Here is a 13,062-nt window from a genome sequence, read left to right as displayed (position 1 = left end):
ATAGAAGAAAAGTAGGAAAATGTACTCAGATGGAAGATTGAGAGAGAGAGAGAGAGACAGAGAGAGACATCATACTATCCAGCATGATAAGTGACCTTAAGTGATAAGGAATGTGTACTGGAAGGTGATATTTACAAACACAATGCAAAGTAAAGCAAGAGCAGAAGAAAGTTGTCAAAGAGGACAGCAGTAAAGACCATGAGACAGAATATTTCTACAGATGCACTAACTGCTACAAGGGTGCCACAAAGAAGAAGGGAGTGATGAGATTAAAGTATACATGGGAGTAAAAACTGACCATCTCTGGAAAAAATAAATTAAAATATTAATGTAAAAGAACCACTTGATAGACAGAAGAAAACCAGCTGAGAATAGAGGGGATGGAAAAAAACGTGCATGGACACCACTTGTTAAAAGTGAGACTTCTGTAATGAAGAGTGAAAATGTGTTTATTTGGAAAAAACGTGTGTGTGTGTGTGTGTGTGTGTGTGTGTGTGTGTGTGTGTGTGTGTGTGTGTGTGTGTGTGTGTGTGTGTGTGTGTCTGTGTGTGTGTGTGTGTGTGTGTGTGTATGTTCATTTTTGCACTTCATTACAGAAGTTTCCCTTCTAACGTGGGTGGCGGCCACACACATTTTTTTTTTGGCTGTACTGCTTCCATGACTTGATTCCATCATGGTTGATTTACAATACATCTTTTGGCTGAATAAGTGAACTAAATTTTGAGACATGATTACCTGGAAAGGAATGAACCTGCTACCAACAACATCCTAAATTAATATGCAGTTTAAAGTTAAAGAAACCTGCTGATAGAATGCTAAGAAGCTGCACTGCGATTTTGCAGCTGACAGAGGCTGGAATAAGATCACATGTATTATAAGTATCATACATAAGTTTAAACTTTTCTTGGAAACTAAATGGTGAACTGAGTACCTAACTGACCAAAGACCAAAGGAAGCTTCCCAGTGCCACAGAGAAGCTGCAGGAGCTTAACATGTTCTACTTGAATAAATAGGAAAATAGTAGGAAAAATCATGGAAATAGACAGATAGATAGAAAGACAGACAGATAGATAGATCTGATATTATTAATTCTCGTTCATTCCTTACGCATGTGTATCGGTCCCAACCTCGGAACCGAGCCAGCCATTTTCCAAGCTCACATTAGCTTCAAACTCTCGAGCTAAACTCTTATCCACAATCCCCCTCTCCCTGTTACCGCATATTTCATTTGCCGTGTTGCCATTCGGTTGTGTCAAGCTGCTTCTCTTGAGTTAAGTACAGTTATTTGTTGTCTAATAGTCATTTATATTACTTTTCTGTCAGAAAAGGTTCTATTTCATTGTCTCTTAGCCTATCGCATCTAGCGACCATATTTTCTTGAGTTTTTCTTTTCTTTTCTTTTCTCTACTTTTTTACCGCGAGGTATTTCTCCCCTTACCATCGTTGATAATCTTCCCCCTTTTTTTTTTCATACCGTCGAGTATTCCTTTGTACCATTGCTGGTACCATTTTCTACTATCTAATTTTCTATCATGGCAGATAAGAAAGGTAGTCTGGGGTTTAAATGGTGTTCTGATTGTGGACACAAACTACCTACATCTGATGCACACTCTTTGTGTGTTTATTGTTTGGGGGCTTCCCACTTATCTGTTCGCCCGCACTGTACTATCTGTGAAAATTTTTCAAATAGAACTTTGTTGGAAAGGAAAAACAAGTTGTTGCCGAAGGTACTTTTTAAATCTCCCTTTTCAGAGGCTATTTCTGGGTCAGAGGCCTCAACCCCTCCTAGAGCTCATAAGAAAATTTTGGATGTTCCTACCAAGTCTAAATCTTTGCCTTCATCCCTGGCTGGGGACTCCTGCCAACCAAAACCTAAAAAGGCTAAAGTTTCGGCTCCGGAGCTCACTCAGTCAGTCCCAGTGCTTTCGGTGCCTATACCTTCGGCACCGAGGCCTTCGGCTCCATTAGTGATCTCGGCTCTGTCTTCTCCTGCAGCCCTCACTATATCGGCACCGAGGGGCTCCTCGGTTCAGACTATTACCACTGTATCGGCACCGACCGCTCAGTCAGCGCAGTCCTTGACCACGTCGGCTCCAACATCTTACTCGGAACCGACACCTTTATTGTTGACTCCAGTTTTGTCAGTTCCAGCTTCAGTACAGACAATCACTTTGGCACCAATCCCTGTGTCAGTGCAGACTGTGACCTCGGCACTGATGACTTCTTCGGTGCAGACACCTGTAGTCCAGTCTCTCCGGGCACCATTGTTCTCGGTGCAGACTGGTGAGATGGGCACTGAGTTTGCCTCTTCTGTGGACAGGCCTGTTTCTCCCTCAGTCTCTGTGAGGTCCACTAGAAGCCTTTCCAAACACAATGTGTTGCATCTTGTGGATCAGGTGCTCTTGGTCAGAACTATCCCACCCCCAGGAACTATCCTTCCTTGGGAGGTGATCAGCCATCTCCAAAGACAACTTCTTATTCTCCTCCTTCATTGCCCTTGAAGTCCATGAATATAGCACAGTCTTCCCCTTCTGTGCTTCCCTTTATGGATCTCACTAAGGAACCGCAGATGCCTTCATAGCAGGAAAGTTTTGCTATGACCCAGGATGTCAGTTGTGACACTCACAGTTTACTGCTCCACAGCCATCCGGGGACTCTGGGTTGGCAGGCTGAGCCACTTAGGGGAGGGGTGACTCCTGTTCTGGACATTCACTCCTCTTCAGGTGGACCAGGCTTCCAACTGTTGGCGAAGGCTTTCACTGCTGCTGGCGATACTGGACTGTCTATCCCTCTGCCCTCCTCTGGTACACTGGTTTCACAAGTCACACCAAGCAGACACCGGGTGCAAGGGCTTCAGAACATATTCCCACAGGAAACCTCTTTTCTGCTGTCTTCTACAGCTTCTTCCACTGAGGAAGTCCACCGGAAATGTTCGTGTAAGAGGAAGCACATGGAGTCCACAGAGGAGTCCCTCACTGAAGACACAGATTTTGATGAGGGGGAAGGATCCCCTCGCTCACCCTCTGAGGTATCCTTTGGTGATATCCTCAAAATCCTGAAACAGAGAGGTGACTGGCAGTTCTCTAATCTGACCTCCGAGGAATCTGTGTTCCTGCAGACCTTTGGCATCCGGCCCCCTACCTCCTGGGTTACTCCACCTACTGATGAACTTGTCCGGCTTATCATGCAGTGTGCTTGGAAGGCTCCTGACACCATTGAAGCTATTCCCCAGAGGCCAGATAAGATTTTGTCCCCTCCTGCTATGGATCCCCATTGGTCAAAAGGTCTTCCTGTGGATGCTTTGGTGGTGGAGGCCGCAACAAAAAAGGATCTGGCAGAAGAAGAAAGCCAGACTATCCATCTGCCTAACAAAGAGTTCTGGGCCCTGGACAGGATAGGGAAGCGCACCTTTGCATCAGCAATCTTTACTATCAGGTTCCTGAATTATATGGCACACTTTACCAGGCTTCAAAGGGATCTGATTTCTGAGCTCTCTGAAACCATGGCTGGTGCTGTGTCTGATGCGGTCCATGACAAAGTGGCCTCTCAGCTGGCCACCACTGAGTCAATATCTAACTCCTCTATGCAACTGATATCTCACGCATCAGAAGAGGAAGCTACAGCAGCAGCTTCAGCTGCGGTCTTGAGATGACACACCTGGATGCGCTTGTGCAATTTCGTGGAACCCTTTAAGGTTTCCTTTCTTAACACTCCCATTGAGGCCTCTTCATTGTTTGGACCCAATGTTAAAAGCACACTCTCCAGATGTGAACAGGACAATAAGACCGTTTCTGCCGTAGGTGTCCATTATTCTTTCCCTCAACGTGCTTTGTTCCGAAACCAAAAGAGTGGGAAGATATGGTTCAAGAAATCTCAGGGTCCTTTCCATGACATGCAGGCTGAGTTCTCCCCTAGAGGCAGAGGGGGAAACTCACAGGGAAGATGCTCCTTTCGGGGAAGAGGGGGTCCGCGCAACCAGGGTTCCCGGGACTCTTTTCCTGGCCAACCCTACCAGTGCTCCTGAAGAGCGGCCCAACTCCTTTCCTCTGGAGGTGGTTGGGGTTTGTTTCTCCTTGTTCCCTTTTGCCTGGCTAACCATCACCACCGATTCTTGGGTACAAAGGATTATAACCAGAGGTTATCGTAACCCCTTCAATATTTCTCCTGTCACTTCAAAAAACCTTCCCGATGTTCCACCCAGTCAAAGGGAAGAAGCAGCACTAGAGATAGAAAAGCTGCTAAGAAAGAGAGTCATCCAAATAGTCCCTCCAGACAAGATAGGATCCGGATTCTACTCGAGACTATTTTGATGCCAAAGAAAACCGGGGACTGAAGACCAATTTTGGATCTCAGTGTATTGAGCAAGTTTGTGAGACTACAAAAATTCTGGATGGTCACAATACAGTCTATCCTCCTGCTTTTGGAAAAAGATGATTGGATGTGCTCGATAGATCTTCAAGATGTGTACTACCACATAAAAGTAGACAGGCCATCAAGAAGATTTGTGCACTTCTGTGCAGGAGCCAGTCACTACCATTTCAGAGTACTGCCCTTTGGACTCTCTACAGCCCCCAGAGTGTTCACAAAATGCATGGCAGTCATCACAACTCACTTGCAACTTCAAGGATTCCAGGTGCTTCCATACCTAGATGACTGGCTCATTTCCGCCCCCACCAGACATCTACTGGAAGAAGCCCTGGCATACTCTCTCCTCGCTGCACAAAGGCTAGGCATAACCATAAACTGGCAAAATTTCAATCTCACCCCATTTCAGTCGACAGAATTCATATGGGTTATCTTGGACACAAAGAACTACAGAGCTGCCATTCCAGGGCACAGAATTTTAAGGATAAAGCAACAACTGATTCCAATCCTTTCAAGGGAGAAATCCAAGGCTCACTCGGTTCTACAGCTGTTGGGTTCCATGGCAGCCTCCATCACCATTTTCCCCCTGGCCAGGTTTCACATGAGGCTTCTACAATGGCTACTCCTCACTCAATGGTATCCATTTCAGCATCCTCTTTCAGCCATGATTCGAGTAACCCACAGGTGCAAACAAGATTTAAATTGGTGGATGACAAACAATCTGTCACAATGGTCTCGCCCCTTCTCCCCCCAGCAGCCCAAGGCCACAGTGACCATGGACACCTCCCTGACGAGGTGAGGGGGGCTATGTCAGGGACAGACAGTCCAAGGCACTTGGTCCGAACTGGAGGCCCATCTGCATATAAATGTTCTAGAGCTGAGGGCGGTGCTTCTGGCGTTGCAAGCATTCCATCCCCTGCTGCTGTCTGGGACACTTGCGATTCAATCAGACAACATGGCAGTGGTCTGGTACATCAACAAGCAAGGTGGAACCAAATCTTACCCCCTTTGTTGAGAGGCCATGAGGATATGGCAATGGGCGATGGCTACCAACCGTTTTCTTCCAGCAACGCATGTTCCAGGGAGTTCCAACGTGATAGCAGACAGACTCAGCAGGTGCATTCTTCAACCTCACAAGTGGTCCCTGAATCCCTTGACAGCGGTGGAGATCTTCCACTGTGGGGGCCGTCCTTACTGTCACCTCTTTGCATCCCCAACCAACTACAAATGCAGCAACTACTTCACCCTGATTCCCCCTCTGTGACAGTCACCCAGGGACACTCTAGTCCATGATTGGCCCTCAGGTCTTCTTTACGCATTCCCACCCTTTCCCCTCATTCCCCAGTTTCTGAAGAAAGCCCGTTGGTTGAAGAGCAAGGTGATCCTCATAGCACCATATTGGCCTTGACAGATTTGGTTCCCCTTCCTTTGGCCTCACCTACTAGATCGACCATGGAATCTCCATCCAACCCCGGAGTTGATCTCACATCCACAGAACCTGATTCATACCAACTTGAACAGCCTGAAGCTCACAGCTTGGCTACACCAATTCCCTTAATTGCCAGGCAGAATGATCTTTCTTTACCAGTACGTGACATTATCATTGCATCTCATAAGTCTTCTACTAGAATTACTTATCTGAGTAAGTGGAAAAGATTTACCTGTTGGCTGAAAGATAAACAAGTAGATCCCTTCTCAGCACCAGTGTCGATAATACTAGACTATCTGACCGACCTTTTCCAATTGGGTCTATCAGCCTCTACCATTAGAGTTCATTTGGCTGCAATTTCTAATTTTCATGAGGGTGTCCAAGATTCCTCTCTTCTGTCCCACAAATTGTGCAAGACCTTCATAAAAGGTGTGAATCATCTGAAGCCACCTTTTACAGAACTTATTCAGCCATGGGATTTATCATTAGTTCTACAAGCTCTGACAACGCCACCCTTCGAACCAGCCTCTTCTTGCGACCTCAAGCATTTGTCATGGAAAACCTTGTTTTTGGTCACCATTACTTCTGCCAGACGTATTTCTGAGCTTCAAGCTTTATGTATCAAGAGTCCATACTTGATTTTTCATAGAGATAGAGTGTCTCTGAGAACTAATCCATCTTTTCTGCCAAAAGTGATCTCTGAAATGTCAATTAATCAAATCATTGAATTGCCAGTTTTCTTTTCCAATCATTCAAACAGAGGAGAGTATTGCCTACATACCCTAGATATCCACAGGCAAATCTGTTTTTACTTAAACAGGACTAGGTCCTTTTGTAAATCTGACCAGTTATTTTTGGCCTTTTATGGACCTAGATTAGGATCTGCTGTTACTAAGGTCACATTAGCTAGATGGTTGAAGGACTGTGTGACTTTAATTTATACACAACATAATATCTTGTTGCCTACTACCATGAAAGCTCATTCAACAAGGTTGGTGGCAACTTCTGCTGCCTTCCATGCCAGAGCTTCTTTACATGACATCTGTGCAGCTGCAACTTGGGCTACACCTCATACCTTCATCAATCATTACAAATTGGATTTGGCCTCCAGGGGAAGAACATCTTTCGGTTCTATGGTGGTCAGGAATGTCCTTCCATGAGATCCTCCCAGGAATAGACGTAGCTGGGGACTCTGTCCCATGCATAAGGAATGAATGAGGATTAACAATATCAGATAAAGAAGTTATGTCTTACCATAACGTTCCATCTGTATTGTTGATCCTCGTTCAGTCATTACGACCCTCCCTCCTTCCCCCTTCTGTGGCTTCTAGTAGGTCTCACCTTCCGGTTCTCTTAGGTTATTTGACCAGAGGTAGCCTCTACCTTCTTTTGACTTGCAAACTCAATCTGAGGTAACAGGGAGAGGGGGATTGTGGGTAAGAGCTTAGCTCGAGAGTTTGAAGCTGACATGAGCTTGGAAAATGGCCAGCTCGATTCCAAGGTCGAAACCGATACCCATGCTTAATGACTGAACGAGGATCAATGATACAGATGGAATGTTATGGTAAGACATAACTTCTTTTTATGCATCTCTTAGGTTCATAGGCTTATATCAAGTCAGAGGTATGTCAATCACTGGAGGCTTGGCCAACAATGCCATAAAAAAGAACCCTTGATGGTGAGCTAACACTTAAGAAGATGATTGCAGAAACTGAAGTTAATTTGGGAGATATATGTTATTAAGTTTTACTTATTTGTTTACCAGGGAGTACACTGATCATACTTGACTTTTTACACTTATAGCTCAAATGAAATATTAAACAAAATACACTCTACGGTAGTAGAGAGTATAAAATGGTGGTAAAAGTTATGAAAAAGTGTTGTACATAGTTACAGATAATATTTCCATCATAGGCTGGATTATGTCAGAGGGAAGGGAAATAGCAAAATGTTGGAGAAAAGGAAGGAAAAGAGAAACAGAAAAGCAATAGGCAGAATTGAAATGTGATAAAAGTTCAGTTTGACATATTTTGTAGCCAGTGTCTCTTGGGATGAATTTACATGATATCAATCATTCATCTAATAAAGGTTTGAACATTGCAAGAATTTTCCATTGTCTATAATTTAGGACAAACTAATTCCAGAGGTGGGTGAGAAAGGTGTTAGGCAGTGAATTTATCCCTGATCTGGAACTTGTTGATATTCTGAAGTAAAACTAGGTCTCTGGAACAGGTATTAACTGAGTAAGTTTTCTTAGGTTCATAGGCTCACAGGTACTTCCTACGCTATTGATCAGTGGGGATCCTAACAAGCCTAGTCTAACAGTCCCATGGTAGTTTTTAGCCATTCTGTTTTGCATTCAAATAACCTGGAGATGGGCTGAACAATTACATGTTGGGACATTTACATATTTCCCCTATCAAGGAGGGACAGGGATGCTAAATTAAGATGTGAATTTATGGTTATCTAACTATCTGTCCAAATTACATTTGAATAGAGTAACAGAAGTACTTTGATTTAAGTGGATTGGAAGATGGTTCCATGGAAGTAGTACTCTCTGTGATACAAATTTATTCTTCCAACTGGTCTATTTATTTTGCAGAAGAGATTGAGATCCATTGAGCAGTTGCTTATGATACCATTGGACTTGTGAATGTTTAATAGATCTGACAGAATAGGGTCTGTTGAAGCTCTATACACAAAGCAGAGGAAATATCTCAGTAGACAGTACAACACTGAAAAGAGGGACAAGGCTTTGAGTCAGTTTGCATGTTTTTTACAATTCAGGCCCCTAACCATTTTAGAAAAAAAATGTTTTGATTATTCCAGTTGTGTGAAAGGATGCCAGGCACTCCAGAAGATTAAAGTACAGTGTGTTTTAATCCTAAACAAAAACAGTAAATGTATAAAATAAGCATTTCATCCCATTATCCAGAGGACTTCATCAGATAAACTCAAATTACATCTTAAGTGTTTAAATACACTGTCATAAATCACACGACTCTTTCAATAGGTTATCCAATCCAGTGAAATTTCAAACGGCACACTCCTTTTTTTTTTGTTTCATTCATAAAAAGTTGTAATCAGCTTTTCAAAACAAGTAAATCATAACACCTTCCAAAAGTTCATAAAGCACATAAAAATCATGCCAAATTCAAATATAAAACAGTAAAAAATCAAAGTTACAGGGAGTCTACTTTTAACACATGTATTATTACCTAAAGCTTTTAGTTTCAAAAGACAGGCAATTGAACAATGGTCATTTAAACCAGGCCAACTGCTTGCGTTTAATGTCAACTGCCAGTGTAATTCCTTTCTTTCAAGATGAAGTGCCCATGCACCTCCCCAACAATTCATTTTACTTTCTCCATAACCACAAATTTAAACTGGTGCCCTTGATTACTCATAATATGTTTAGCTAATGCATTTGTAGTTCTACCTTTTCTAATATCATACAAATGCTCACAAATCCATTCTTTTAACATCCGTTCAGTCTTGTCTATATAGAAAGCACTGCATGATTGGCAAAGGGACACATACACTATACCTTTAGTTAAACAATCAAATTTCCATCGTAATTCAAATTTTTGTCCCTTTACCCTAAAGTGTTCACCCAACTGAACATGCAGTGCTTTCTATATAGGCAAGACTCCATACTAGTTAGGTAGGAGGTATGGGCTGAGGAGGACACAGAGAGGGTTCTGTAGTTAGCTGTGACATGAAAAGGGGTTTTGTTAATACTATATTGGACATGGAGGAATTCCAGGTTATTATCTTGTCTAACCAGTCTGGAGATTAAGAGTTTTCTTACAAATATGGAGACATCACAGTCTTTAGTACCTTTGTCTACTGTGGTGGACCTGAATGTGTGATAGGCATTGAAACCCCCCTGCACTGATGGAGTGCTTTCAATGGTCTTGAACCAGGTCTCTAAGATAATGCATATATCGATGTTTTCCAAGGTACAGAGCAGTTGTAAGATGGTACAGAATGCTTGTAGGAGATGAGGTTTTTTGTTAAGGCCCCTAGCATTGACCAGCAATACCTTAATGTTATCCAGATTCTGTTTAGCTATGTTGGAAGCTTTAGAAGACTGACTGCCTAAGAAAGGCACTATGGGGGGTGAGGATGTGCAAGAATTTAGCTAATATACAAATGCCTCGGGGATAGGTGCAGGCCATTCTTAACAAAGTAACTGGGACAGTCTACCATCTCTTCTCAGGCTGATATGTACTGCACCCCCTTTGAACAACACCAGAAGCTAAGCCAATTGCTGTAATCAAAAATCTTATCTTTGTACTGAGGCATCAGTCTTGGTGATGGTAGAATGTTGCTCAAGGTTAGGTTCATAACCAGGCTCAGACACATAATGCAAGAGTTCCATCTTGTCTTCACACTGTCCAAGGAGGCACATATCAGGTCATTTTCACAGATATGTGCACCATGTATGTGTACTAACTTCAAGAAAAAGGAGGTTACAGAGAGCAGGGTTTGACACAGCTCAGAAGGGACAGATCAACTCACAGGAGCCTGTAATCTACAGAAGATAACAACAAAATTTTTATTCTATAGAACTTTCGACTCTTTTGGTTAAGACAAACTGAGGTCTTTGTACTTGGGGTGTTGTTTGCAGTTACACTTGCCAAATGGGGCATTGCATTCTATGATGGGGTGAATAAAGACAAGATGCAGGATACTTAGGACAGATTGGAATCTGAGTGAGAGCCCATGATGGATTAGATAAGAGAAGTAGAAACATTTTCTAACAATGTCGGCTATATGCTAATTTAAGAACTACTAGTTGCTTGTGTGAGTTACTAAATCCCAGCTCATGCTGTTAAAGTGAGTTCCACTTATGTGACACAGTGCAGGAACACCAGTTTTACCATGGGTGCTTGTACTACACCTTTTTTAGCATTTAAGGTGAGTATGTGATTAGAACACCAGTGATTAGTGTGATCAGGTCCTGCTGTAATCCTTGGAGCAAGCAAGGTGTAGATCAAATATATTGCAAATGCATATTATCACTGCAAAGGAAAAAGGCTGGATTGTTTCTTCCAGGCAGCTTATTTAACAAACAGTTGAGCTCTGAGTGATGGTTGGATACAAACATGTTATATTTATTATGGCAATCAATTAGCTTTCTTTTAAGATAGGAATTCTTTAGCAATGAGTTACTTTTTCTGACAGAAGTCATGTTCTTTTAATGCTGTCTTCCTAGCTATGTAGCAGTAACATATGTTTCTTAAATTATTGTATTTCTTGTCTTTGAAGAATAGATAATACCTACCAGCTTGTGTTGTTAAGTACTGCTGGAGTTTAGAAAAATAATGTTGAATGGTTTCGATGCCACCCACTACAAGTTCTCAAAAGAGAATTCACGTAAAAATAATACCCAGTGCAAACTCCCTGAGAAAATACTTGTCACAACTACATTACATAAACTAATTTTCTGTAGGAAGGCAGGCTGTCTCTGCACTTCCCCATTATTATCATTATCATCATCAACCCTCACCCCCATTCCTGATTTCAACATGGGGTCAGGGAGTCATGTCATTTGTTGCTAGCTCTCGATTCCTTGCCACTGTCCAACCTTCTTCAATGGTAATACCTGACTATCAACTTTGTTGATCCATCCCCACCAACCATTTTGCTAATGTATGAACAGCAGTGGGTACAGATCTAAACTCTGTTGCATACCCACTCCCACCAGGAACTCCTCTTGTGAGTCCGAACACTATTCATGCTTGTGTCATTGGCTCCTTGTACATAGTCTGCACTAATTCTGCCAATGTTTCTGAGACTTTGAACCATGACAGGATTGCCCAAATCAGTTTTTCTTGGGATCCTGTCATATACTTTCTCCAAGTCTAAGGATGTCTAGATGGATTATTTTGTCAATTCCAGCTTCTTCTCAGATATCTATATATAATCTTAATATATGTCAAGGCAAACATAGATGGCCTCTGGCTGACCAAGTTCATGTATGTTTGCAAACTGGGGGCAATCACTGAATCCCTGAATGACACTGATATATTGCAGTAACAATTAACACAAACAAATGACTGGTGCCAGAGCCATGGATTGAAACTAAATGCAAAAAATGCATAATTCATTTGGGAAAGCAAATACCCCAGCTAATTACAATATAAGCAGCACCCCCTAAGAGTAGACCCAGTGGTATGTGATCTGGGCATTCAGGCTGATAATAAACTGAACTTTGATCACTATGTGTCCACAGTGGTGAGAAAGAACTTCTATGTGGCACAACTTATAAGTAAGGGCATGGCATCCATATCAAAGAATATTATAATTCCACTGTACTCGGCCCTCATCAGACCAATACTTGAGCTTGAGTACACTGCACCCTTTGGTGTGTAACTCACCAGATATCTACAACAGCTGGAGTGACACCAATAGTTTCTTAACAGGAGGATACAGGAGATAAAAAAGTCCTACACAGAAACATTGAAAGCCCTATCACTGTATTCTGTCTTCTACAGACTACTAAAGGGTGATCTTTGTGTTGCCTACAGGGCAGTCTCCCATCCAGCCGTGACTGAAATGATCATCATCTTCTTTTGGCTGTTCCCGTTAGGGGTCACCACAGCGGATCACCTGTTTCTATTTCTTCCTGTCCTCAGCATCTTGCTCTGTCACCAACCACCTGCATGTCCTCTCTCACCACATCCATAAACCTTATCTTAGGCCTTCCTCTTTTCCTGTTACCTGGTAGCTTCATCCTTAGCATCTTTTTCCTAATATACTCAGCATCCCTCCTCAGCACATGTCCAAACCAATGTAATCTTGCCTCTCTGGCTTTGTCTCCAAACCTTCCAACCTGGGCTGACCCTTTAATATACTTATTCCTAATCCTGTCCACCCTCGACTCACCCAGTGCAAATCTTAACATCTTTAACTCTGCCACATCCAGCTCAAACTCCTGCCTTTTTGTAAATGCCACTGTCTCCAACCCATATAACATAGCTGGTCTCACTACCCTCTGGGAGACCTTCCCTTTCACTCTTATAGGTACTCGTCTGTCACAAATCACTCCTGACACTCTTCTCCACCCACTCCATCCTGCCTGTACTCTCTTCTTCACCTCTCTTCCACACTCACCGTTACTCTGAACTATTGACCCCAAGTATTTAAACTCATCCACCTTTGCCACCTCTACTCCTTGCATCCTCACCATTCCTCTATCCTCCCTCTCATTCACACACATATATTCTGTCTTAGTCCTGCTGACCTTCATTCCTCTTCTC

The sequence above is a fragment of the Protopterus annectens genome, chromosome 1.part1, assembly GCF_019279795.1.
Source record: "Protopterus annectens isolate FY-2018-M chromosome 1.part1, PAN1.0, whole genome shotgun sequence".
Taxonomy (NCBI): domain Eukaryota; kingdom Metazoa; phylum Chordata; order Ceratodontiformes; family Protopteridae; genus Protopterus; species Protopterus annectens.
Note: the sequence above shows the minus strand (reverse complement) of the source record.